The following is a 26,531-nucleotide window of genomic DNA, read 5'->3' on the forward strand; positions in this document are numbered from 1 at the left end:
GGCAAACCATCAGGGAACAGCAGCTGCCCACAGCAGCTCCTCACTCCTTCCAGAGCCAGATCCTTCTAGTAGGTAGTTGTGAACTTGAGAAACAGCCTGAGGATTTTATCTCAAAACAAAGCTGTTGGGTTGATCCAAGGAAACAACGTTTATCTCAGACTGCAGAATACAAATTGCACGTATTGTGCAGATAGGGGACACTTAAAAAGTCACACTTAACATTTAGCAGTGAGCGCCCTGTTCCTGTTGAGGGATCTGACATACAGGGGAAATGCTATTTTCTTGTTTCTCATTAAGTGCCAGCAAGGAACCATGTCCTGTCACCAAACCCCAGCACCTACATGCATGACAATAGATATGTAGTCTTGCAAAAGAAATCCACAAACAAAAAAAAGTAGTCACCAAACTCAAGGCCAAACAAAAGAAAAGACATGAGAAGGTTTTTGGACTGGCTGGTTCTTCCGGGAATGCAGCTGTGCATTCCAGCAGGCAGCAAGAATGTGGGTTTTTCCACTTATGCTGATCACAAGCTTCGCTACATTCTAGGCAAAAGCATTCATCCCCCATGTACGTGGTTCAACTAGATAGCTTCACAAAATAACACTACTCTTAATGAAAGAACGGAAATTAAACAAAGAATCTTTGAAAGGCTTCTACTGTCTGCCAGCATCATAGGGCAGAAAAATTAAGTCACTGTCAGGAACACACATTTCTTTTTCTGGCTGCAAAAGCCTGAATATACTGGGCATGTCTGACATGCAACTTGATGTTTTCTCAGGATTTCTCCTCCCACAGCCAGGTGTAACAGAATCTGGCAGTTTTGCCAAATTTATCACTTGCAGTTCTGTTACTTGTAGTTCTTTATACCAATTTAGTATGACCAGTAATGATCAGCCAAAAAACCTCCTTAAGTCCTTGTGTTACTGTGCATTTTTCTGTCACTCCAAAGAGTCACAAATCATTGAATTTTCTTGTGCCCTCACTTTTGGCTGAAACCTGCTTGTGCTGATATCAATATGAACAAAGAGATGCCAACAATAAAGGAACAAAGGAACTTCTGAGGAAGACTCCTCCTGAGCTGCTACCAGTGGTGATTGTCAGAGATACAACTAATCCTATAGCTAAGAACTGAACTACTGCAAAAGATCCTTGGACCTCATTCCTACTGCCAAACAGTACAAAGCTTAAATAGCATCACTATCTGCCTCAAGTATGCTGCATTAAAAACAGATCCTCCCCTTACCTTCTGACAGAGCACTGTAGAAAAAGAAGCCAAAAACCAAAGAAAGAGCTTTTGTAGTCACCAGCTTGTAATGACATGACAAAAATGACTAGAGGAGAGGAGTCACAAGACAATGTGACCTTCCAAGTGTGTGGGTCATGGATTTCAAAAGTGAGTTCATCACTATGAAAATACCCAATTTCCAATAGAATTTGATATAAATCTCTGCCATATTTTCTAACGATGTTCTAATGTGGAAACAGGCAAAAATTGTGATGAATATAATGACAGGAGCATAATTTATTTATATTTGTTTTAAGCTCTACCTCCCCCTAGAGCAAGTGCCTACCTGCTGCACCAGTAGATGGACACATTTTAAAGTTAGAGCTTTGTCACCTCTGGAAAGAAAGAGTGTTTAATCTTTTAAATATCTATAGAAGTTTCTTTGGACTTTATCTGGCTGTCATTAATTTCAAGGGGAGTTGGGAAAAGCAGTAGTAGAGCTTATAAAAATAACAAACAATGAGAAAGAACGGGATGTAAAAATGAAATTCATTGCCTCCAAATCTGCCCCATTCTCTTTTTTACCTTTCAATAATGATTACATGTGTCTTCTGCACATTCAAGCATCAGAAAAACATATAAACCATTTTTATGGCACAGAGCAAAAATTTATCTACGTATTTCAGCTTAGATCTGCAAGAATACACTTAAATTTTAGAACTGGAGTGAGCAAACAAAGACAGTTTTATTCCATGCACAGCAATTACTCCAGCTGTCAGCACAAGTCACTTTTACTGCTAAAGCAAAAGTGCGAAGCATCAAGTGGATCCCATAAAAACAACACAAGTTTATATTAGAAGACCACACCTTCTGTTCTGTAGGCCCTTAAATTAGGCACGAGTAAGAGCAAATTACCAAGCAGAATTAAAATGAATGAAAATGCCACACGTTCAAGTGAGAAAATGTATTTTTTCCTTACCACTGAGGAGAGCCAAAATTAGAACCAAATTCCAAAAACATTTACAGATCTTCTGGAACTCTCCCACACTTTGCTGTACAGAGAAATCCTGCTGCTAGTGTAGACAACAGGAGTTTTGCTATCAGCTTCAGTGGAGGCCAGAACTGTACCCTCTTTTATTATCAAAGCCCACAAGCCCCAAATGTAGCCCTTTATGGTTTGCTTTCAACAACAAAGTGGGGTGTCAATAATTGCTGTAAGGCAGCGTGTTTTTCAACTAGCTACTGCTTATGCTAAATATTATTCAAACTGTGATCTCTCTCAGTCATGAAGGTATGCATATTGCTGAAAGTGTCAAACTTCAGGTAATTCATCAGTATAGAAATGGCAGTTCCAATTTCATCCTGACAATTCCAAATGTCTCACTTTCTTTAAAACAAATCACAAAGATAAAATTTAAAATTAAAGTCTTAAGTGGATGGTAAAGGTGTTACTAAAAACTCTCTTCTGGATTCTTTTCCTGGTCACACTGATGTAAATACTGTATATTTCTATAGTTTCTCTTGGCTTCCTCAGCATTTACACCTGAAAGGGAGTAAACCCTAGAACAATATGAAATCTGTGTGAACAGTTTAACCAGCACTTGCTGCAAAAATGTAGATTACCCGTGTGAGGTATAAAAATAGTAGATTATAGAAAGAAAAAACCTCTCTGATTAAATTCTTTGTCATCCAAACCCAGGATGAATCCTTATAGCTCATCTCCCATAGAAGCATTGTACGTGAAACAGGGTAATATATAAACAAAGTGCTTTATCTGGGGCATGACTGGAAGCTCCAGGATTGTAACGTCCTTTAAGATAACATTCCAAACCTATCCTTTTAAGTTTTCAGCCAAGAATTTGTTTTTCTAATTTCTTTGCTCTTGGCAAAAGGAAACTATACTTCAGGCTAAGTTCTCCCTCTCATTCAATGCCACTACCACTCCCCCATTTTTTGCCAAAGAAACAAAGAAACAAAACAAGTGTTTTGAAACCAAAAACTACAGGGAACAGGCTATAGCTGCTCTATGTCACGGTATCTTTCTTAAGCATATTTACCATGAGATATCATAAGGCACTTCATTAACAACACAAATAATAATGCTGTTTTATCTGCAACTGGATCTCACTCTGCAGCTCCCACTCAGCTATCCCAGACACCACGAGCTGATCTGGGAGAAGCCAACATTGGTGTGGAAAAGGCCTGGCTTCTTCCCTAGGGCAAGTGTGCACAGGATTTAGTACTGCTGTAATTCTGCCACTGCAGTGTGCCTTGAAAACACAGTACTCCCTTGTCCTCATGAGTAACAGATTTCATTTACTTTTCCACCCCAAGATTGTGGGCTGTTTTGTCACACAGATTGGTGCATGACACAGTTCTAGGAATCCTAAAGACATGACTCACTTTGGTCCCCCCCAAACCAGTTATAGGCCACTAACAGCACCTCTTCTTCCCAGTAAACCCACTCAATCTGCACTGTGTGATGAGGTCATTCATTGAGCACGACCATTAATTAAACCTCAGAAGGGAGATTTTAGGGAGTGTCTGCTTCCCTTTCTACCAGCTGCAGGGATTTTCCAATCACTTTATGCTGCCATAGCGATGCACTAAGACTCAGCTGTGCTTCTCAGGGAAAAAAAGGCCACTGCAGTGTAAATATAATCTAATGATGGGCAGCTTTGGAAAAAATCTCAGTCTAAATTAATTAGAAATAATATCACTCTTAATTGTACTTTGTAAAAGAAAAAATATGTTGCAACAATTTTCCCTGATAGCCACACCTACATATGACACTAAATAAACACTATATATCCCTGCAGAGGCTGAGTCCTCATTTCATTTTGTTGAGCAATAGCAGAGCAAGAACACATCACCGTAAAAAAACCCTTTTCTTGCTCGATTTTGCACTAATTTAAGCACTCACTGTTCACAAAACTGAATCACCTTTACAGAAGTCCTACAAGCTAAGCAGAAATGTTCACAGAAATGTTAAAAAAACAAGCAGGGAACTGAAGAGAAAGTTTTGCAGCAAATTTTAGGTGTGGGGAGGTAAGCACAGAGTGTGTGTAGAAGCATGTGTGATTGTTTGTGTAAGCCTCATGCTGTTCCTCTCAGTACCCTGATTGATGAAGCCTAGATCATGCTCTGCTGAGAGTCAGCATTTGTTTTTTGCAGAAGGAATTGCTGTATTTTATCTCCTGCCTTTGGGATGCTCAGGGGAAAATACCTTTCAGCGCAGTAGGGACAACTTTTTTTTTCCACCTTCATCCCTGAAAACCATTTGGAGTTTTAGGAAAGGAACAAATACTTCCCTTAAATTTAAAAAAAAAAAAAAAATCCCTCTCAAACAAGGAAAAGTAAAGAACATATTACCCACCTGAGACTGAGAATTAAATAGAGTTTTACCTTTATTCCCCCAACAGATGAAAACTGAGACAAAGGGAGAGCTTGTCCCATAGTACTTACTCTGGGAGACTCTGACGCAGCAAGGAAAAACAGAGACAGGTTCATGACCGCCTGCATCCCTCCCCTGCTCCAGTTAATCCAGGGAAGTGTTCAAATTCACAGCCTTTGCTGAGCCTTCCACCACCAGATTTACAGCTTCTGCAGATGCTGCTGTAAGAAGCTGTGCTTATTAAACTGCTCATGCTGCCATCCCAGCATAGGCACATTTTAAATGCTCCCTTCCTCTGTCAAAAAGCTAAATTCAGGTCTCTTAGTTCCTGAATTCAAGGGCCTTCCTCAGAGCTTAAGTAATTTCACCTGGTATCAGCAGTGATATAAGGAACTCAGGAATTTAAGAACATCCATTCAAAATCTTGAATCTCTTTAAAAACAGTTAATTAAATTATGATCTGTTTGTTAAATTTTCCACTCCAAAATCAAAATAAACCCCTGCCTTAGAAGAGCCATCCAGACTAAGCTGAAATTTTTATGGGAAAAAGTCATGCAAGCCTTTTAATAAGAATGTGGGAGGTTAGACAATTTGGATTTAGAAATACTAAAGGAAAAAGAATTTTACCTTATGGGTGTATCAACAAGTGAACAAAGACTGATGTGTGCAAATAACAACAATCTTCAAAGGGAAGCACTAAAATCAAAGAGTAAAATGTTTTTCTTCTGGAACTAATAATTAGCACAACCAAGGTCAGACAATTTCCAGAAAATAAATGTGTGAGTCTTTTTGTGCTGTTTTCCCCCCTTGTTTTTTGATCAGTATTCATTAGAAACTCAAAGTGCTCAGCACACAAGTGTTTGGTCTACAGCTCAGCACTGGAGAGGCACAGACACAGCATCAGAACACCCTGGGCCAATGACTTTTTATGTTTTATAACCATTTATAAATGGATTTTTAAATACAAACAAACCCATCTCCTTATTTTGGAAGGCTGAACTAACAGCCTTCGTTTGGGTAAATTTCCACCATGTGATCAAATATAAAATGATAGTACAGGTTTATTGAGCAAGTGAATCACAACAATAGTAAAACAATGAACAAATTTCACTGAGTGACTGCTTCTATATACAGAACATTTCAACTCACCTCCCAGTAATATTCTGGTCTTCACAGAGTCACAGGATGGTTGAGGTTGAAAGGGACATCTGGAGGTCATCTGGTCCAGTCTCCCGCTCAAGCAGGTTCATCTAGAGCTGGTTAGCTGGGGCTGACCATTTTCCTAAATTCAGGCTGAAGCAACAATAAAAATTTTTTGTGGGATTTTTTATTGTTGGATTTTTAAAACATTACTAATCTCAGTACTCTTGGAAATGTGGGAATTATAGAAAGATGGTTTCTATGCTGATTTCTTTGTATGTGCTTTGTACAATTCCTTGGAAGTACTGGGCAGCCAGCCATATCTCAGAGCTTTAATTTCTATCAGTGATCTCTGCTAGAATTTCCTTCTGGATTATATCAGAATTTGGATTCCTTTTTTGCCACCAAATACTATTTCATATTGGTAGCACAGAAAAATAAATGTAAAAAAAAAAGCATGTAGACAGAGCTGAAGAGATTTTGAACTTGATTATGTTTTCAAAGCTGTATATTTTAACAACCTATTACTTTAAAAATCTCTGAAATTCAGAGCATATGTCCTCACTGGTTAAAGTCTTAAATTAAAAAACCAAAAAATTTAAAAAGCATCTACGTTGACTGTAATTTTGCCTCCTAACAACAATTACTCAACAAAATACATTAGAACAACTCCTTCACTACCTTCTCAATATTTCTACAGGAGAATATAAAACTTTTTAAGCCAAGGTGTACAGGATCAACTTAATCTTGTAAATAATCTGTGCAGCGTGCAAGAGATTCTCCAGCATCTTTAGCTCTGAAGCTTAAAAGAGTTATCAAAGTTAAAAAGCAGGATTACAGTTAGCAACCCAGTATTCCAGTTTTAAGAGATGGACTATTGATCAACAGAGAGATAAAGCTGATCTGAGTAAGCACCACATGAAAGATTTCCAGTCCAACAAATAATAAACCAAAGCATTAGTTCAGTGAAGACATTCTTTTGAACATTTAATCACACCGTCTGTTGAATTGAAAATATATAAAGCTATGTGCAAAAAGTTGATTTTTAAGGAATATGTACAATCTTCTCTTCCCATGACAGGAAGAGATCAGAATTTATTTTAACTCCCATGGTAAAATATTAACAAACTAGCCATCTCAATTACATTTTTCAGGGCTTGGAAAAGGGAATTTGAAACAAAACTAAACAGAAAGATTCAGATGGGAATGGTGTATTCACTTGGATCCAAGTCAAAGTAAGCTGTAAGAGATAAATCATTTGTATATGTGTATCATTCTTTTCTATGGATGTTCTTCTGATATCACATTTGTTTACTGTTTTACTTGTTCTATAAGTAACTTTTTATTTTGCCTGATAAATGCTTTTACCCTTCAAGTTTAGCATAACTGTTCACATGCAACCAGGTGCCATGTATGGATGTGTCTCCATCTGATGCCACTTTCTATGCCAATATCAACCAATCCACACTTGTACAAGAGGGATGCCAATCAATTTTTTCAAGATGCAGGGCAAAGGCAAATCTAGCACAGTGATAGATCAAGCACAGTGAGAATTCAGAAATAGGCTACATAAAGCCCTCCATCAACACTGTCCATGTCTCACCAAGAGAATCCCCTACCATGCATTTTCCTACAGCTGCCCATGGAAGGATGTGGGAAGAGTGGGAAAGGACCACAGCAGGTTTGCAAGGCAAGCACTGGTACAGGGAAGAAATTTAATCTGAAGCAACATTTTTAGCCACACAGCAGGCACCAACACACCTCTGCTGTGCACCACAGAGGGTGTAACCCCCAAGTGTACTTAGGTTAGCAGCTGTTTCTTGGGAGTCTCAGCTCTGGGGACTGGGTCTAACATCTTCTTGGGGGAATCACAGGGTTTATGTGTCACCAACACACACCTTTTAGCAAAACTGCATTAGTGCCTCTTGGTCTGAAGAAAACCAAGCAGTTAAATAAATTCACTCTATGGTTAATAGGTATCAGTGGCCTGGGCAGCTGCTTTTCCTTTTCATGATGTGTACAGAACTTTCACTTTGGTAGGGGGAATATTTTGGTCTCCTGTGGAAACCATAGGGGTTCTTGGTCTGCTAGTGTCTTCTAAAATAAAAGTTATTTTGATAGAAACCTTGCAATTAACAGACTGAAAGCATGCCAATTACAACACTGTAACAGGGTATTTAAGATGTATTTTCAAATCTGTCTGACCTTGTTTCAAGCTCACTTGAAGAGTACTGTATTGCAGAGAGACGATTTTGTATCATCACAGCAAGGGCTGACTTCAGTTATGCCATTTTGAAAATCTCTCCACTGATAAACAGCTCTGCTTGTTTTTAAAGTTCTGTTTACTTATGTCTCTGTGGAACTGGCCCAATATTTCCTAAGTATATTTTAAGCTATTTTTGTTATTCTTATTTCACAGGTGTTTTCTTTCAGGGTACATCTTTTGTTTCCCCAGAAATAGCACTAACTTCTTGTGTAGTCCCAGCATTTTCTGGGGACACCAAAGGCAGCTGTTATCTGCCATGCCCTGTTTCTGTGCCTCTGCTGGGAGTACTGGACATAGTGTGCTGCAGGACAAATCTCTTTCCAAATTAAGCTCTTAATCTCTCTGCTTTAGGTAGTACTGTTTAGTAAATATGAATATGAATAACTGTGTGATCATGTATAGCTGCTTCTGTTGTACTTGCTATGGTTTATAAATAAACTCTGAAAGGCCGTCTAAACATTTGACAGTCTGGAGCTGTGAAGTGTTGAGGAAAACACTTCAAAACACGTTTTAAAAAAATCTAAACCCTTTATTCTTAGCCCAAATACATAGGGAGTGGGTTGGGGTGTGCACAACACTGTAGTCCCAAATATCTAATTTTAACCTTAGTCATACAGTCCTTTGAACAACACAGACAGAAGCTGATCCTTTGAAACCAACCCAGGTAAGTCCTGAATGGATAGAGATCATCTATCTAGGAACAGTTTGGATTTTAAAAGATGTTGAAGTCACATATATGAATCCCTTCCTGGTTTTTATGTAAAACACAGTCTCCCAAGGTATTTGAGGAACTTTCTAAAAGAACAGGCCAAATCCTTACACATAATCTAATAAACGCTACTGTGATTAATTCGTAAACACATTCAGTTCACCACAGTGTGAACTCAGGAGCTGTCATAAGAGAAAAAATATTATAACATAAAAGAAAGTGTGTAACATATAAGTCTGCTACCTGAAGTCTCAAGTACTTATCTTCAAATATTATATCATTGTCACCAGGACCATATATGAAAATATGGCTTACACTTGGTGTTCTAATTTCTGTGAACTATTCTTACACCTGTGAGTATTCCTACTCACTTCTGTATAAAGCCAAATCATAAGAAAAAGTACCTTTAAGATAAAACCATGACTCTGAATGTAGCACTGCTCTTCCAGCTTTATGGCCTATGATAAACTACTTTCTTCAAGACAGGATTTGCCATTTGTAGATCAACCATCAGAGATAAAAATAACCTTTCTGATAACAGTTCATCACAGCTCTAACTTAGGTAGACTGAAGGTTTCCTTTATGTACAAAACCTGCTCATTTTTAATTAAAAAAAATTCACAGAGAGGAATTGAAAATTTTACTTCTTTTTTACCTCCTTTTTTTTTTTTAATCTGCAGTAAACTAAACACAGATGTCTCTGAAAGCATGAGGCTGGTGATGAGACATCACGATTTTCTTATTTGGAAAAATCTAATTACAAGTAGAGACATCCTTTTCCAAAACTGCTTGCAGATTTACAGCTTTGAAATCCTGCAGTTTGACTTGGGTTTCAGTGTTTTCCACCCTGCACCCCGACAAATCCCTCTTTGCCAACTCAATGCTCAATACCCAAATCCTCTCCCAGGCTCAGCTCACACCCACTGCAACTCTCTGCCTGACTATTTGGATCTCAGTTATTCCTCTGAAGCAATTTCCTGCCTCCTTCAGGCTCATTTCTCAACTCCCAGGTAACAAATTTTCAACCTGATTACAGCTGGGTTAGTTTAGACCAGGCTCTTCTAAAGCAGTTGCATAATCTGAGCTGCTCTGCTGCAGCTGTTGTTGAACAAAAGTTATTTATAAACTGTGGACAAAATCCTTCGATATTTACAAAAGCTACTATGCAAAATATCAAGATATACTGTATCACACCATAGTTATTGTTTTCACTGGGACCTCACTGTTTGCTCAGTCTTCACTGTGAGAAACTAACAGGAGCATTTTGGATTTGACTGGGAAAGAATTTAAAACTTGAAAGTTCGATCACAAATCTCCCATCGCCAAGTAAATGTCACCATTGATTTAATGAATAAAAATTGTATCTTCTTAGAAATGAAACTGACTACGTGACTGGCAACATCAGGAATTTTTAAACTAGGCTTGGGGGGAAAGATGGCATTGTAGTTGTATGAAATTAATCACTTTTGCTTGCCCATTTGGTATCATATAACCAGAAAAAATTTCCAGAAAGAAAGAGAAAGTTTCCAGAATACAGTATTTGCAAGACTATTAGCCAAGCTTCTTCACTGTTGCAAGCAGACCCAGCCAAATCAGGCGAAATTAAGTTGGCAGTGGAATCAAAATTAATCTAATCTTTGCTTAGATTGCATTTGTTTTTACAGATATTGCACTAAGGAAAAAGGCTGGGACTCAGCGTGGTATCCACCACTCCTCCATCAGTGGAGTCCCATTGGGCCTAATGGGACTCTAGGCTCTAGAATGGATTTTTTGGAACTACCTAAGGTCACTGGGTTTGGAAAGACTCTTGAACCCTAAGTGATGGTCAGGGACCACCAAATGGGCTGTGGAAACCTTAGAAGAAGAAAACGCTGACAGGAACCTGAGCCTCCCTTGTGAATTCTTCCTCTCAATGATAAAATAAATGAGGAGCGATCCAAATTAGAAATACATTACCTAAATTTATTAGAAGATTAATCGTACAGTAAAAGACAAAGAATCTTGGATGAATTTCTCTGCAACTCCAGTTCTAGCATTCAGCAGAGGAAATAAAAACATAATGCAGGAATGAAACACTAAGTTAGAATCACTCAACCACCAGCTGAGTAAAATACTCATTTTTAAAGCTCTTGAAAACAGAAACCCTAAAAAAGAAGTGTACCCTGCTTAGAAAAGGTATGCTGACATAATGAACATAAACAGTGAAGCCTGTCTAGAATTAAAGTCTCAACATGTAAAGGAGAAATTCAGCAATTTTGATGAAATATCTAAATAATAAGACATTTACTATAGGCCACTGGAGGCAGTGAGCAGTAAAAGCAACACTCAAGAAGTCAGAATTGTCTCCATAAATACAGTTGAAGTAAAGCAAGGGGATTCATCACAAGTAATATCCACTCACAACACAATAAAAGAATGATTTTGATTTGGATATCACAAAGTGGCAGTGCCTTGATTCAGATTCACCCATTGACATAGAAATTAAGGTTTCCTCTTCTTCTGGTAAAAAAAACAACTTACTGGAGCATAGACTCAAAGTAGCCAGAGTCATTACCTAGTTTGAACTCCCACATGACATTAAATTACACCAGGGTATCCCTGATTTAGTCTCAAAATTCTGGACACCAAGCACAAAACAAGTGTTAGCACATAATAACCATGTCCAGTAGATTCCCTTTTTTGGTGGACAATACCAGGACTCAATACTATAGTTCTCAGCCCAAGAAAAACTCATGGCAATTGCAAATATTTGAGAAAGCTTCATCACCTCTCTACCATTTGAAAATCATGGAAAGGGAGACTCCGAGGGATCAAAGTTAGGCATAGGGAAATTAATCTGTAACAAAAGCCAAGAAAAATTTATATTCACTAATGAAAGTCTGTAAATTGGGGTTTAAATGAGATTTGAGTGCCATGCAGGCTTAGTGCCTGGGCCTACACCTTACCCAAGCCACTATAGGGTCAACATCAAATAAAGGCTTTCTTTCAAAAAGGTGAGTCTCAGCACCTTTTTGCTTTTACAGAGGAAAGCTACTGCTTATTTTTATTTACATTTATTTGCTCTGTATTTTTGTAGAGGAACAGCACAGTGGTGGTAAAGCAAAAGGTAGATTTTTTTCACAGAAGAAACTACTGAAGTTACAGAAAGCAAATCTTCTGTTCCATAGAAGGCTCCATATGCCTGTCTTACCCAGCCATGTTTCTGGGGTTAAATGATGCAAAGATAAAAAGCTGACTTTGTGAAACTAAGGTAAATAGCAACCCAGATGCTCTCATTCATATTCTGAAGTTATTGCCATCAGCTTTGTGACCAACACATTTCACAGCTTGTGAATTTCCAACAATCATAAATTAGGGCAGTAAGAGAGGAACAAGTACAGTCCTATAAACCTCTGCAAGGGTTTCTTTATTTATATTCCAGTTGAGGACCCTACCAATGCTCTAAAGTTTATAAAGTATTGGAATCCAGGAGAATCCAGTCCTCAAATCATTCATTTTGTATTTCTGATGGCCTGGCTTATAACTATGTATTTGCACTGCTCCACAAGTTCACATAAAAAGTAAAGAACTATGATTTATTCTTTCTCGTTCTTCCAAGCAGAACTAGGTCCACCAGGTGCAACAAAACTGTGCATGAATCACATAAAACAAGATCATGTCTCCAAGGAAGTGGAGTAATCCTTCCTTTTCAGAGGCTTCATTTAGCCCTCTTGGCTCTTACATGAGAGCAAAGTAACAAAAATTTTAAAAATTTAAAAATCTGGAAAAAGGTTCCTAAGGTCACTCAATTTGATTCTGAAGGCATAACCAACTATACACAATACCTAAATGCTAAACTAATATCCAGATTCCCTTTTAAAAGAGCTTGTCCTTGTGGGTGAAATGTACTGAAGAGACACGGGAGGGAGAACCTTGTAATGTTGCCCCATAAACATTATTCCCTAACATTTTGTGTTGTAAGTCATATGTGACACTCATGGCTTTCCAGAATCCCGCATTGCCACGCACCGTGCGTTCACTTCACAGAACTTTCTTTTCTAGGAAATGTTATATTTAATGATGTTAAACTGCATTGAAAATATTTGTGACATCTGTCAAATTAATTTTTAAAAAATCATTAGGGTCAGTGTAACTGCAATAAATACAAAATTAATAGCATGGGGGTTCTTTTAAGGTTACATTAAAATAACATTCGGGATCTGTCTGAATCTGACAAAATCCAGGAAACTGGCTACAACCACATTTTGTCCTTAAATTCTCTGTGCCTACATAAGAAAGGTGCTAAACAATCCATATTTTTTATTCACAGTGCTCCATGTGCTGGAACACAGAAAGCAATGTCAGAATTAAACCTGGGATTTAGGCAGTTCAGCTTCATTTGGCTTACAGCTCTCCTAGGGCAAGTTACTCTTTTGATCCATTTTTGTAAATTCTGGGAAATTAGGTTCAAGTCTTCCCATAGCTGTTTTGAGGAAGAGTTGTCATCCACTGAAGGTGTAAAATGCTCTGATCCTTGTGCACAGAAGGAGATAGAGCATGGCAAAATCCTATTGCTCTCTGTGCGGCTGGCAGTGCCCACTGGCACATGCCAGAACAAGGGTTTAAATAGAAACATCACTTCCTGAGTTCATTCCTTCTTTCCCTTCCTGCATTCCCTATTTTCCCCTCATGACATTATGTCTTAGAAATACACCTTCTCTTGCTTCAGAGAAAAGGCCATGACAAAATTTGGACCTCTGCACTGCAACAATGAGGATCACTGAAGAATGACGTTTTCCCTTCCGTATTTTTGGTTCAAAGCATAAAAATACAGAGACAAATTAAATCACATTAAATCTAGGATAGTTATGAAATTTGTCAAGTCAATTACTTCATCTGAAAAAGCCCTAATGCAGAGTTTTAATTTGTAATGTATGTGCCAAGTACTGCTCATAGCTCAGTATTTTTAAAACAATATAACAGTGACTTCAAGGACATATGACTGAATCCTGTATCTTTTAGCTAAATTGAAAACAGGCAGACAGGTAAAACCCTCTTTTCCAAATTTACATCTAAATCTTTTTCCAGTTATACAGAAGAAGCCATTCTCACAGGGCTTTTAAGTACATCTTTAAATTGCAATTTTGTTACTTAGATCTGAGTGACAAGAAAGATGAATCATGTCTCAGAATTTATTCAGCATTGCTAATTAAACTCATTCCTAGAGGCCTGGGAAGCACTAAACCACTGGAGTGTAACAGTGAAAATTAGTGATTTGAATAGAAGAATCATGAACTTTGGAAAAGAAAACATTACCCATCGGTGGAGCTCACAAAATAGCCTCTTACAGAAACTAAATAAGATTAATGAAGGTGAAGTCAAGAAAAACAACAGCTTATAAAAGTCCTCATGTCTTATTTTCTAAAGAACACATAAAATAGACTCAGTGCCACTAAAAACCTTTAACATGCACATTTAACACAGAAAATAGGGAAGCAAGTTTATAGACCTCACCTTACTGTATTGTTCAGAAAAAAAAATCAACAAAAATTATTTTAAATTAAAAAAAAAAAACCAAAAAAAACTCCAAGTGTTTCCAAGTATTTAGGTCCAGATCCTGGCCCTTCAAATAGTTATCATATTTCAGTTAAAACTGTTAACCATAGGTGTTTCAGTGCTACCAGTAATGTTTACTCTCAGTGAAAGAACTATGCATCCTTCCTGATTTTCTTCCTGCTGAATAGTCTGGAACACCCAGAGCATAGCACTTGAGGGCTCAGTCCTCCACTTTGCAACAATCAAAGCACAGATATGACAATAAAATCTGTCAGGATAACGTGGTTACTGTATCTGGAAATCCATGCAAAAGACAGCAAACAGGAAGCCTTCAAAATCAGAAACCATTGGGAAAACGTTGGATTTAATTAATGGGTATTCCCCTGGTGGGAAGACCAGGGCTTTGGCACTGGCAGCTAAGTTTGGACCTCAGTGGGACCAAGGAACCATGGAAGACTGATTACTTAGCACAGTGCCTTGCTGTAAACCCTGGTGTCACTCCCAAATCATCCATGCAAATGTAAATCCCACAGCTATCAGAAAGCAGCTTGGAGGAAACCTGAATATCACTGGTGAGTTTGGAATTGAACTGCTATAACTGTAAGAGTGGGGTTAGACGTGCCCTCTGCTGCACTAGAAATTAATAGAGAAATGTATGCATAAATAACTGTAGCACATAGGTGTGCTAAAACACACATTCCAGGACTTTAAAACTTTCCTGAAACTCCCAGGCTTCTATCATGTTCCTTTTTAAAACAGGCCGAAAACTAACTATGTGATTTTTTTAGTAATAAACAGACATTTTAGGGGATTTCATCCAGTTGGCTGGGTTATTCTGGTTTTTATAATGCTATATTGGGGCTTCAGTGGTCGGAGACCCAGTCCATTTAGCAAGCACTTGCGAGTTCCAGGAGTAAAACACAGCAACCACAGTTCTCACAACATACCTTCAGAGAAAATGTAACTTTGCCAACAGCATGATCAATCTGTGGTTGGCCCAGGGTTGTGGCTGGTTGTAGGTGTCACTCTCTTCGACAAACTCATTTAATTTATGATTGAGCCATGATCTGATAAATTCCTCATGCTTCTCACAGGAGTTTCTCAGACCTGGAGTCCTCTGTAACAGCATTGCCAGTGCTGGAACCCAGCTGTTCTGCATATACAGGCATTTAGTCTTTCCACTATAGCATTTATGAATATGTACACTCAGAAGCCTATTACTTAGAAGCAATTCATCTCTAAGAACAAAAGAAAAAGCTCTTAAAAAAAAAATGTACCCAGCTTACCAAAAGGGCTCAGCCTTAGATGTAAAACCACACTGATACATGAAACCACAATCCAAACCCCATCACCTCCACGACAAGAATATTGTAGCAATAAAAGTGCATCAGCTCTTGAAATCCTGCACTGTTTGGTGACCTGCTCCAGAGAGGTTCTGCAGAGATCCATTACCTCTGGAGGTTACGGGCTGGACTGAGCAGCAAAACACAGAAATGTGATCTCTGTCAGCCTTCACACGACACTTACAAAACTAACACACGCTGCGACATAACTGATGACTTTTGTTCAAACCCACCGGGTGACTGAACATGCACAGCCCTATAATTGCTCTTTAAGCAGAGAGTTTTCTTGATGATTTGGAAAGTGGGAGACCAAATGTAAAACTCCACCAATACACACTAGGCAACTGACAGAAAATCCTGCCAAATGCTAACAGGGGTAAAAAAAAAAAAAATTAAAGAAAAGCCATTTCTATTAAAGCTCTCTTTGAGTGCGGAGTTCTGAGTTTGTTAGAACATCCCTCTCTATATTGTTTACATTAAAATCTACTCACCAGTGCAAATTACCTCTGACCATGGTTATCCAATGAAAAACACTCACTTTCCAGAATGCTATGTTAGTATCAGAAATATGATATTTGATAGGAAAATGTCAATTGGAACTAAACTTCCGAAACTGCCCAGTAGCACTCCTCAACATATAACCTTGATACAAACAATATCAAGTTCAGTAGCAGCATCAAGTAAGCAAAGCTTTCTTGAAGAGGATTTTGTGATTTTCTGATTCCATGATTCTCACGGTTCCCTGACGATATTTTTCAGGCAAGAAAGACAACAGGATATAATAAACTTACAAAATAGTAATACTTAGTAGTGCCTATACCCAAGTCATGGAAGCAAGACACAGCGCTTTAAAAATAGTGAGATTTATCTTAAAAATTGACTGTACAGAAAATAAAGAGAAATATATAATTACACATTATTTAGCTGAAATACATAGCTCATATAATTATATGCAGTGCAACTTGAAAATAAAAGTTTAATTACAAAACTTGCAGTGCATTTAAATGGTTAAGAAGTTTCTGAACTGCTCTTTTCCCTAGGAAAAGATGTTCTCAGGTTGCAGCTGTCCTGAAAAAATAGCTTTCCAGCATTTGAGTACTTTTAAAGAAAGTATTTCTAACCCAGCAGCACATTAGTATGTCCTTGAGGACAGAGCAGGAGAAATACATATCACGTATCACTGTGCTTTTAGAATTACAGAGCAAAGGAGAATAACAATGGCAGTGTAGCTCCTAGTGAGAGATGGATTCTTCAGCAATGGAAAACTGCCCTGGTTTAGAGATACCTCTGCTCTCTTGTGAGAATTTCACACAATAGTAGCATGCTGTATTTCTGGTACCTTAGAGAGGGGTATATCCTTCAAAACCTTTGCTTCAAGACAACTTATGGGACCTTTAGCACAAAGAGGGGCAGAGCCACAGACAAATGATTGGAAGTCTGGAAAGATCTCTTCATGAGCAGAGACAGTCATGAAGAGGACCATTGTTGACCAAGGGGGTATTCAGCAAAAGCATATTAACAATGAGAGACACAGAGAAAATAGGCACTCAGTATTTTGTCTGTACTATACCTGACTTTTAATGAAACTGAAGTGTAACAGCACATAATTAACTAGTGGAATCCCTGGCTTCACTAGGGTTGGAAGTGGAATTTGAAACGTTGCAAAGACAAGCTTCCCACTCATTTTGGAATGGATGGCTCTCAATACTCCTCACAGAACATCTTTCACTCTTTAATAAAATTGTAATTGAAAACACTATAAAATTGGTGTGATTCAATGGGTCAGCTACAGACCTCTTACGATTACACTTTGGTAATCAATGACAGACTATAAAAACATTCAGTGTTCTATTAGAGAAGGAAATTATGCTTACATTTCATGGCATGTCAAACAGTGGCTGAGAAGAGACAGTGAAGAACCTTTCCACTCCTTTTACCCTGCCTTCTCTGGACAAGTTGTTCTGACAGGCTGTTTTGGAGCTCCATCCATCATCCTCCAAGTGATCCCCCAACAGCCAGGATCAGATGCAGCATACCAAACTACATGACACATTATGACACACTCCTGTGTGACCATCCTAAAGCACTTGCAAAACTGCAGGCATTTACAGAACAGATTAATAAAGTTTTCTTTGGAGACTTCCTCTTTAAATTTAAGATTACACGCAGTGTTTACAGTGTAGATGGTCACCAGAATGGAATTTGACTATCTTAGCCATTTGAAAAAATATTGCTATATCTTGGACTTTTAATAAGGTTTCCACAGATTTTATATGGGTCAAAGGGAGGGAAAGTGCTTCTAAGATACTTTTAAGATAACACTTCCATTCCACTTAGAAGGGAAACTGCCTTTCTGACACCTAAAGCTGCCGAGTTCTTGATCTGCTTTTCCTCAGGTAGAGAATCCATTAAGTGATGAACAACTTCTCAAGCAGGGTTATGAGATCTTTACACTTTATGCACACAGCCTCAGATTTTTCCAGCTACTTTGAGCATTTTTAATGTATGAATCAGCCACGGGCCCTTGACTGCAAGAACCACAGAGTTCGCAGTGAGATGTGAAGGCAAAGCACACTGAGCTCTCCTGAGCCAGTTTGTGGATTTCGGGGCATTATTCTAGCACCTGAAGGAGCTGTTACAGAATTCTGTGAATTTTTTCAGGATATTCTGAGGAGCACATTGACAGAAGCCCTCAAATTTCTTGTAAGTACCATTCTTCTGAAATTCATTTAAGAAAAAAAAATATTATCCAGACCTTCCTATCTTGCCTGCTCTAACAGCAACATTTTCTCTAAGGTCATCACCAGATGAATAGAATATTTTGTTTACCTTTCAGCCTAGTCAGACAAGATAGATCTTGTTTTGGGAAGATGTTTGGTTTGTAATGTAAAGTGCTGATTGAAAGATGTTTTTCTCTGTATGTAAGGTTTTCCAGAGTCCTTGGTGGTGGCATCAGCTGTATTTCACAGCATGCTCACCCAGGCACAGTGAGCTGTGCCACCACAATGCTGCGGGAAAGCAATGCCAGCCAACGTGAACAAGGTTTGCATCTCAACGGTGCAACTCCACACCAAACACTCTGTGTGTGACTTGACAAAAGGGTTTTCCCAAAAATTACAGCTGAAGTCCATTCTTTTCATGGTTTTGTCTAGGAAGGACTAGAGAAAGTTGATGGGGATAAACACATGTTTAGACAGCATGCATGCTTTGAGCAAAAGCCTAATTTCTCAGTTACAAAGGAAGCACAGAACATTCTTTAACTTTGCATTGTCATCACTGAATCAAAGATAGTTAAAAAAAGATAATACCTAAATAAACTGAAAAAACTGAAATATCTAAACAACAGTGCAAGAATAACAATTTTTTTCCAGAATGAACTTCATAGGAAAAGGAGCAAAATTCTCCTCTTAAAAACCTAAGCGTCAAGTTCTTTCTCAGTAGTTCAGACTAACTTCCCCATGCATTCTTCTTCTTATGAGATTGATACTTAATAAATCATATTCATTTGTTTGTGTCTGTTTTCACTGGAGACCTGGAACAGCCAAAGCTCACTTGCTCTGTGTAGATCCAAAGGGAGACCACATCATTTACCAGAACAGAAATCACTTTTCCTTATTCTAGTGCAGCATGTTGGTTGTTGTATTGATTGTCATTACCAGATGAGAAATTAAGTAATTTCTTATATTGCTCCTGCCCAACACCACTACAATGTAGTTTTACAATATGCAACACTGCTTTCAAGTATCTAAATTGACCATTTGGTCAAAGAGCTTGGAAACTCTTGGAGGAAGCATCACAAAGATAAGGAAAGACCAGAAGGATAATTAAAAATCAATAATTAAGATGATGTTTTGTAGAGTGTGTGACAGAAATAATGCAAAAATCATTCCATAGAAATGTTAAAAATGTTTGAGAAATAACAAAGTCATTTAAATGCAGTTTTAGTTTAAATGTGAACTTGCATATGACAGATGTGATTCTATACATATCTATATATAACCCAGAAAACCTGCAGATAATGTACAGAAATGATAACGATCACTGGATAAAAACCACTATAGATTAATGAAAAAATCTGAACAAATCCTGAACTGCTCAAGGAAGGGTACAGAGTTCTGACAGATCCCTTAGTACAAACGGTGGGAGTAAAGCATATCCACATGATAATCACATCCTTACCAAAATTGAAAACGTATGTGAAAGTCATGGTGGTCTTGCAAAAATATAAACTCATAAACGATTTTTTGATTTGGTGTCATCATTCATTTCTTTCATTTGAGAAATCAGTTTTAGTAGGCCATGCAAAGATTGATGGCTTTTTCATAAAAGGATATTTTATGAAACAGTGAAATGTAGCATATTTCTACCTGATAAATGCAGAGACCTGTAAACTTTGAACCCACATTGGCCTTTGTTGCTCATGACCCTGTTTAAGTGATTTATTTTCTTTTAACAACTGCAGTCTGCAGGAGGTAGAATATACTGAGTGGATCTTTAATTCTGTTGAAAATTGAACAGTTTAAACAGAATGGCTGACATTAGAAGACCTATTACTGAAAAGTCATATTATCTTCATTTCATATCCCTTTTAGGAATGATATTTATGGTTGGAGAAAATGCATAATTTATTAGGAACTATATTTATGGTTGGAGAAAATGCATAATTTATAAAAACAACTGGGTAGGCTGCTGTAGAGCAATGGAGGAGTTGGCATCCTTAGCCCCATATCAGGGGGACTGCATCAAAGCTAGAGACTCTGCAAACCTGGCATGTGGAAAGGGATAAAATCAGAAAACTGGCCTGTTGTCTAGAAGAACATCTTGAGAGAATTGAACACTCCCCACCCTTGTGAAACATTTGGATTTTGAAGATTTAGCAAATTCCAAGGAAATAATACTCTGCTAGAATTTTTCTGCCAGACTTTCAATACAACGACACCTTTATCATTGACTTAAGTGAATTCAGTTTCTTTTTTGCCCTCCTTTCACTACTTTTTGGGGTTTTGTTTGTTAATGTGCAACAAAGTCAAATAGCATCATAAGCTTACTTCCTAATCCCTGGTGCAAACATCACCATGGAAGTTAGGAAGATCAGTCTTCTTCCCCGTGTAGTGAGAAACCACCTTAAATCCAAAACATTTACCCTATAGAGATCCAACTTTGTTTCACTAAAGTGGGGACTTATATCGGGTAGCTTCCACAGTAGCACAGCACAATACTGCTCAAATAATCTTCATCAGATGACAAGCCTACAAAATCTTAGCAGGGTTTAATGTGTATCTCTGCATTATCACATAGTGCCCAAGGCTCCTTCTTATAAAATTAAATGGATATGATCAGAGAAATGAACAATGCTTTTTTAAAACTCTGGTTTGAAGTTGCTCATTCATGAAACAAGCTTCTGTTAAGCAAATTCCATGTTTGTGAAACATCTCATGAATATATGGTGCTTTAATAAAAACAATAAATGTTTAAAGCTCCCCTACTTTTCTCTGCTCTTCATTATTAGAAATAAATCTTATGAAGTAGATAAGAGTATTACAATTAATCCCTCCTGAATGGAGACAGTATGTACTATTATTTTCAACACTGGAGAAACTGGCTTTGACTAGAGTGGCAACAACGGGCAAACTGATTTTATAGTTTTGATTTATTGAATATTAGGGAATAGACTTTTTTAATAACAATTCCATTTAAGTATTCATTAAAATGGAATTAGTACAAGCAGGGCCAGATTCTGATATCCATATTCTTGTCAGACAGCATTTTATTACAGAAAAGTCTCACTGACATCAGTGGGATTACTTGTAAAAGGCCATTCAGCATGAGTGAGAACACAGAGCTAGACCCTACAAAGGTACAGAGGTTTTAGATACTCCCCCCTGACTCCCATGTGCCCCACACACCCTTTGGCAATGGCTGGAGAAGTATGGAATTGTGTGCTCCAGGCATCTCATCCACACTGGTGTGCATCAACTCCTAACCTCACAAAGACCTGAACCACCTTGCCCCTGCCCCAGGTATATGGGATATGGAATACATATCTTCATCCTCACAAAGAAAATAATTTCCAAGTGCTGATTATTTTGATTTATAATTATCTTCACAGTTCTTTCAGTCTGACTAAGTTTGACCATAAGAATGCATAGCACATGCCGCCATAAAAAAGCACTATGAAAATGAATTTTGATTTATAAAAAAAATCACTCAGAAGGGAAAAAGTAGTGGGCTACAGTAATGAATCTTACTAGAGGATCAAGGCTGCATATTCCACTCCTCTTTGCACAGCAGAAGAAAAGGCCATCTTGCTTTTTTTTTTGTACACTCCTGATTTAAATATACAAATAAACAAATTCCAGTAAACTCTTGAGTTGGCACCAGGTAAAGAGAACTGGCTTAGTTATTAATGTTATTGATAATTACAAAAAGAATATTGATTTTTTTTCATATGTTACCTAAAATGTCTCAAATTCTGAGTACTAGCACCTGTACTATATTTCTTTATATAGTAATCTGTACAACAAGCAGGGGAGGAGGGTGAGAAATTTGACCTTTATCTGTAAAACAATGATGATTGAAAAAATTGTGAATGTCCTAATTTATCTTTCATTCAAAATTATTTGGCAAATGATTTTGAAAAAAAAATGTAGCATATATGCTGTAATTTCATATTTTCATTAAATACAAAGGTCATACCTGGAATATGCTTCTACTTCTTGACTGGGTGCCCACAGAATGCAGTCCTGACAGCAAATACATCACAGTATCTTCACATACAGCACTCTGTTCAGTGCATGTATAGTCTTTCCTCCTCTAAAGGGCTGCTGTTTCTGCAGAATCCCGCAGCAGAAAACTTGTTTGCCAATAGAAAAACAAACATGGTCAAAACCAATTTGTTTGATGCTTCATTAAATATAAAAAAGGTCTATTTTTTTTTGTTTTGGTGTAATCTAAAATAACGTGTTATAGCATAATATAATACAGTACAATTAGTAAACAGACTACTTCCTATTGTTTAACTTTGGTTTTAAAACTGCCCAACACTAAAGGTTTCTATTGTAGAGTTCTCAAAGGTCAGGCTTGAAAGTTTAAACTTCAGGTTCTACTGAGATAAAGGCACAGTGTTTTGCAAAGTTATGCTATTATCCCTGGTTATAATCTTCACAGACTTCAGAAATAATTGCTTTCCTTAAACAAAAAGGAAGTCTGATTCTAATTTGCCATCTAGATCTACATTCTTATATTCTTTTTATAGATTTTTGAACAAGTTATCACTGGAATCTTCCTTCACTCAAACATAAGTGAAAGTTTTATCTTACTTCAGATATCACAAAAATAATTTATTACTGAGGAAACAAAACCTTTTGTCTCACAATATATTTCTTTGCGACAGCTGTGGTATTTCACTGAAAGCACAAAAGCTGTGATGGTCTGGACTGCAATCAACCATTTTTAATAGGAAATTTTTAAAGACTTTTAATAAGATCCTCTAACATAATTTATGGGGAGAGGTTTTGAAGTGAAGAGGCATTGTTTGGCAAAGTGTTCTTCCTCTAATCTCAGGAAATTTAAATAATTGAGTGCTCATTTCCTCTAAACTTAGGATTTCTCCTTAAAAATGGTTAAGAAAAACACCTGCTACACTAGCAGCAAAATAAGTGTATCAAGAGTCCAAAAAAAATACTTTTCTAAATGCTTTCCAGAGCCAAAACTCCATGTCAGAACCCAATATTATTAAAAATAATACAATGTTAAATTTTGCTTTTTCAACTCAGCATTTTTAATATGTATTTTGAATTAAGATGGTATGCTGGTCAGGGAAACTGTGGTTATTTGTTTCAACTGATACAGTTAGGGGAACTGGAATAAGTGGACAAAAGTGGAGAGTTTACAGTTTACAAGAAAACCAGATAAGCCCCCAAAAGTTATTATACTTACTGAAGTTATGCAGAGTTCCTCTGGCTACAGAACTTGGCTGGAAGAATAAGAATAGCAGGCTTCCCCTGAGATCTCTGATATGTCTTGCAAGTAGAGGCTCCAAGGGTATTTTAGCAGTTTCCCTTTAGCCTCAACGAGAACTAGGGAAAAACCAGAAACATAAGTAGGAAGTGCACTTCAATACATTGATAAAGCTAATCAAAGCTCCTAAATATGGAACAGATTCAGTTTGGCTGCCTGAGAATTTGGATGAAGCCCTGAATTAGTTTTTACATTTTCTGAGTAACTCATACACCATGATTCTGACTTGCACTAATTTAACTGATTTAACTGTGTTCTGCTCGTCTAGGTTGGCCGGAATATCTCTCCCAAAAGAGAAAAGAAAGAGAGGGAGAGCCTTTAAAGCAAGAAGTCCTGAAAAGCTCAGGCACAGTCACGATACCCGGGACTCGCCCGGGTCACTGCGTGCCCAAGTCCTCCAGAGGGCACTCAGCACAAAACGGATCGCACCAGAGGGAAAGGGGGTGCAATTCCCAGCGGCCGCTCATCCTTACTCAGCTTTCCAGAGACACAGCTCAGCTCTCATCTCTCCCTACAGACAGAACTGTAAAATTAAATACATAAATAAATAAATAATTTGCAATTCTGAAGAGGAATAATTATTATTCTGCTGTCACAGAGTCTGTACTTCCTTTGTGTATTGGAAAAGATCTTTTTCATCAATGAAAACGATTATTTTGAACGAAAAATAATCGTTTAACAAAAGGGGATCAGCTTCTGGAGTCAGCCTTAAACCCTTTATTTTCAAAAGCTGTCTGCTGACTTCAAAGAGCCTCTATTAAAAACTCTTTTTTTCAAGATGTGTCACCTAAAGGACTTTGTTTTCTCCAGTCAACACGTTCAAAGCACACAGGGCAGAATGTCACTTCTCTAAACTTCTCCTCTCTCTTTGGTTTGCCTGCAGAAACAAAAGAAAACAATTTACAGTGGGTACCAGCCAAAATTCCTCTTTTTGCTTCAGCAGTTAAGTCTTACGGGGGTAGCAAGACTTTCCCCATGTTATACAGACATACACAGTCACACACACGTCAGCCAACTGCAGTGACCTCCTTTGGTTCTGCTCTCAGCCCTCCCTGCAGCCCTGCTGCCCCAGGGCACTGCGGGGCTGAGGCTCCCCAGACTGGCAGCGCTGGGAGCACCAGTCCTGGCAGCCTCCGCAGGGACCTCTGGCTCCCTCGGCAGCGCTTTAACCCCATCCACACCCCGCTTCTGAACTGGCTTCACAAACTGCAGACAGGACGATAAACAACTGCCTCATTTCCACAGAAATGTCATAATTCCAATCACACTGAAAGCCGTTCCTCCACTACATCCTCTTTGCATCGGTAGTTTCACAAAACACATACTGCCCCCTTTATATTTAAAGTGGCCTTCCTGATGCACAAGTTCAAACCCCAGCTATCATCTATCATCTGAATTCTTCTGGGACAAATAAAGTATCATGCAACAGACCATATGTGGATATTTCAGCAGAGCTCTTAAAGTCATGTCCTGTCTACCCAGTGTGATCCATGGTTATTTGATTTTCGTATATTCAGAACAATACTAGACAAACCTCCATCTGGGTGCACTACCTGAACAAAAAATAGACACTGAGGCTGGGAGTTCCCTGTGTAACTTGGGACATTTACATGCCCTGGAATATCTGAGGCATCTGCAGAGGAATCTCTGCAGCATGGGATCTATAGGACACTCATTGCAGCTTGCAGGCATGCACAATACTCCAGAATATAAATTGGCAACAGGCACGTGCTTCAGCACCTGAAATGTCTCCTAAAGGTCTGTGAAAATCAAATGTACAATGTATACCTCTAGCCCAGGATGCTGGATCCCAGTTACCTTTACTGTCACTGGACTATGTTAAGCAGTATTAGAGGAAAGTCACTTACACTTTAAAAATGCTCAAACACTCATTCTCAGAAAATCAGATTCCCTTCCAGATCACACACAAAGGGAGAACCTCTTTCTGTACCTATCTACAGCTTCCAGAATGCTGTCCTCTGAAATAGAAAATACTGGTAAGACTATCAATCAGACAGTATTAAAATATTCTGGTTAAAAGACCATTAATCAGCTACAGTAGGGGTAATATTTTTTAAATACTGCCCACAGTAGAATAAACTAATTAGGCAGGATTTATATAATGGAAAAATTAGAAGTTGAACCACTATTTAAAATTTTCACAAGCACATAGATGATCAAAACTAAGTTGAGTCACCACATTTACTAAAGGCAGTGTGGGCATTTATGAGGTTCATTGCTCTCAGTGCTGTGGAAACTCAGAAGCTGGAGCTACCCCTGCTCTGCTTATTGGACTTAATAACTAAGTTTAGCCATTGTTTGGTCGGGTTTATAAAAAAAAGAGGTTTGCATACAGCAGTCTTACTAACTGGGTTACTGGTTGGACTGTGTGATCTTGGAGGTCTTTTCCACCTCAGCAATCCCATAATTTTCTTGGCTTTCATGTTACCCTTTGAACACGGGGAAAGTCACTCTATAGCCCTGGTGCTCTGCCAGAGCTGACAGGAAACTTCTTTAGCCGAAAACACACGCAACACACCAGTAACACGGAGTGTGGCTTCCTCACTTCTCACCGGAGCATAAGCGCAGGCGTTGAAACAAACTAAAGAAGACATGACCAGCATCCACTGGGAAACTGCCGTCCTTACTCCGACCGCCTTTCACTCCCGACACACCTACATTATCTCTGTCATCTAACCCGTCCCACGAAAAAGTACTAGGGAAGCAAAGGTGGGGTGGGGGTGTATGTGAGGGGAGGGAAGGGCGGGGGTGTGTGTGAGAGGAGTGTGAGAGGAGTGTGAGGGGAAGCGGGGGGGGGCCTGTGTATGCGACGGGGAGCCGCGGGTGCAAGCACCGCAAGCGGAACCAGGCAGCCCGAGATTCGGGCAGGGCCGTGGTAG

General features: G+C 38.3%; 1 long non-coding RNA gene across 1 annotated transcript; it reads right to left on the bottom strand.

Moving 5' to 3' along the window:
* Positions 1-5,680: 5,680 nt before the first annotated feature.
* On the bottom strand, positions 5,681-26,382 carry LOC146436620 (uncharacterized). The gene is made up of 5 exons (XR_014852924.1): positions 26,205-26,382; positions 24,419-24,508; positions 23,551-23,690; positions 22,309-22,465; positions 5,681-5,912 (listed from the first exon to the last, which is right to left on the bottom strand). It is a non-coding gene; the product is annotated as an uncharacterized LOC146436620 (long non-coding RNA).
* Between the last annotated feature and the right edge of the window lie 149 nt (positions 26,383-26,531).

This window comes from Lichenostomus cassidix, chromosome 5 (assembly GCF_008360975.1).
Source record: "Lichenostomus cassidix isolate B80296 chromosome 5, HeHo_3.0, whole genome shotgun sequence".
Classification (NCBI taxonomy): domain Eukaryota; kingdom Metazoa; phylum Chordata; class Aves; order Passeriformes; family Meliphagidae; genus Lichenostomus; species Lichenostomus cassidix.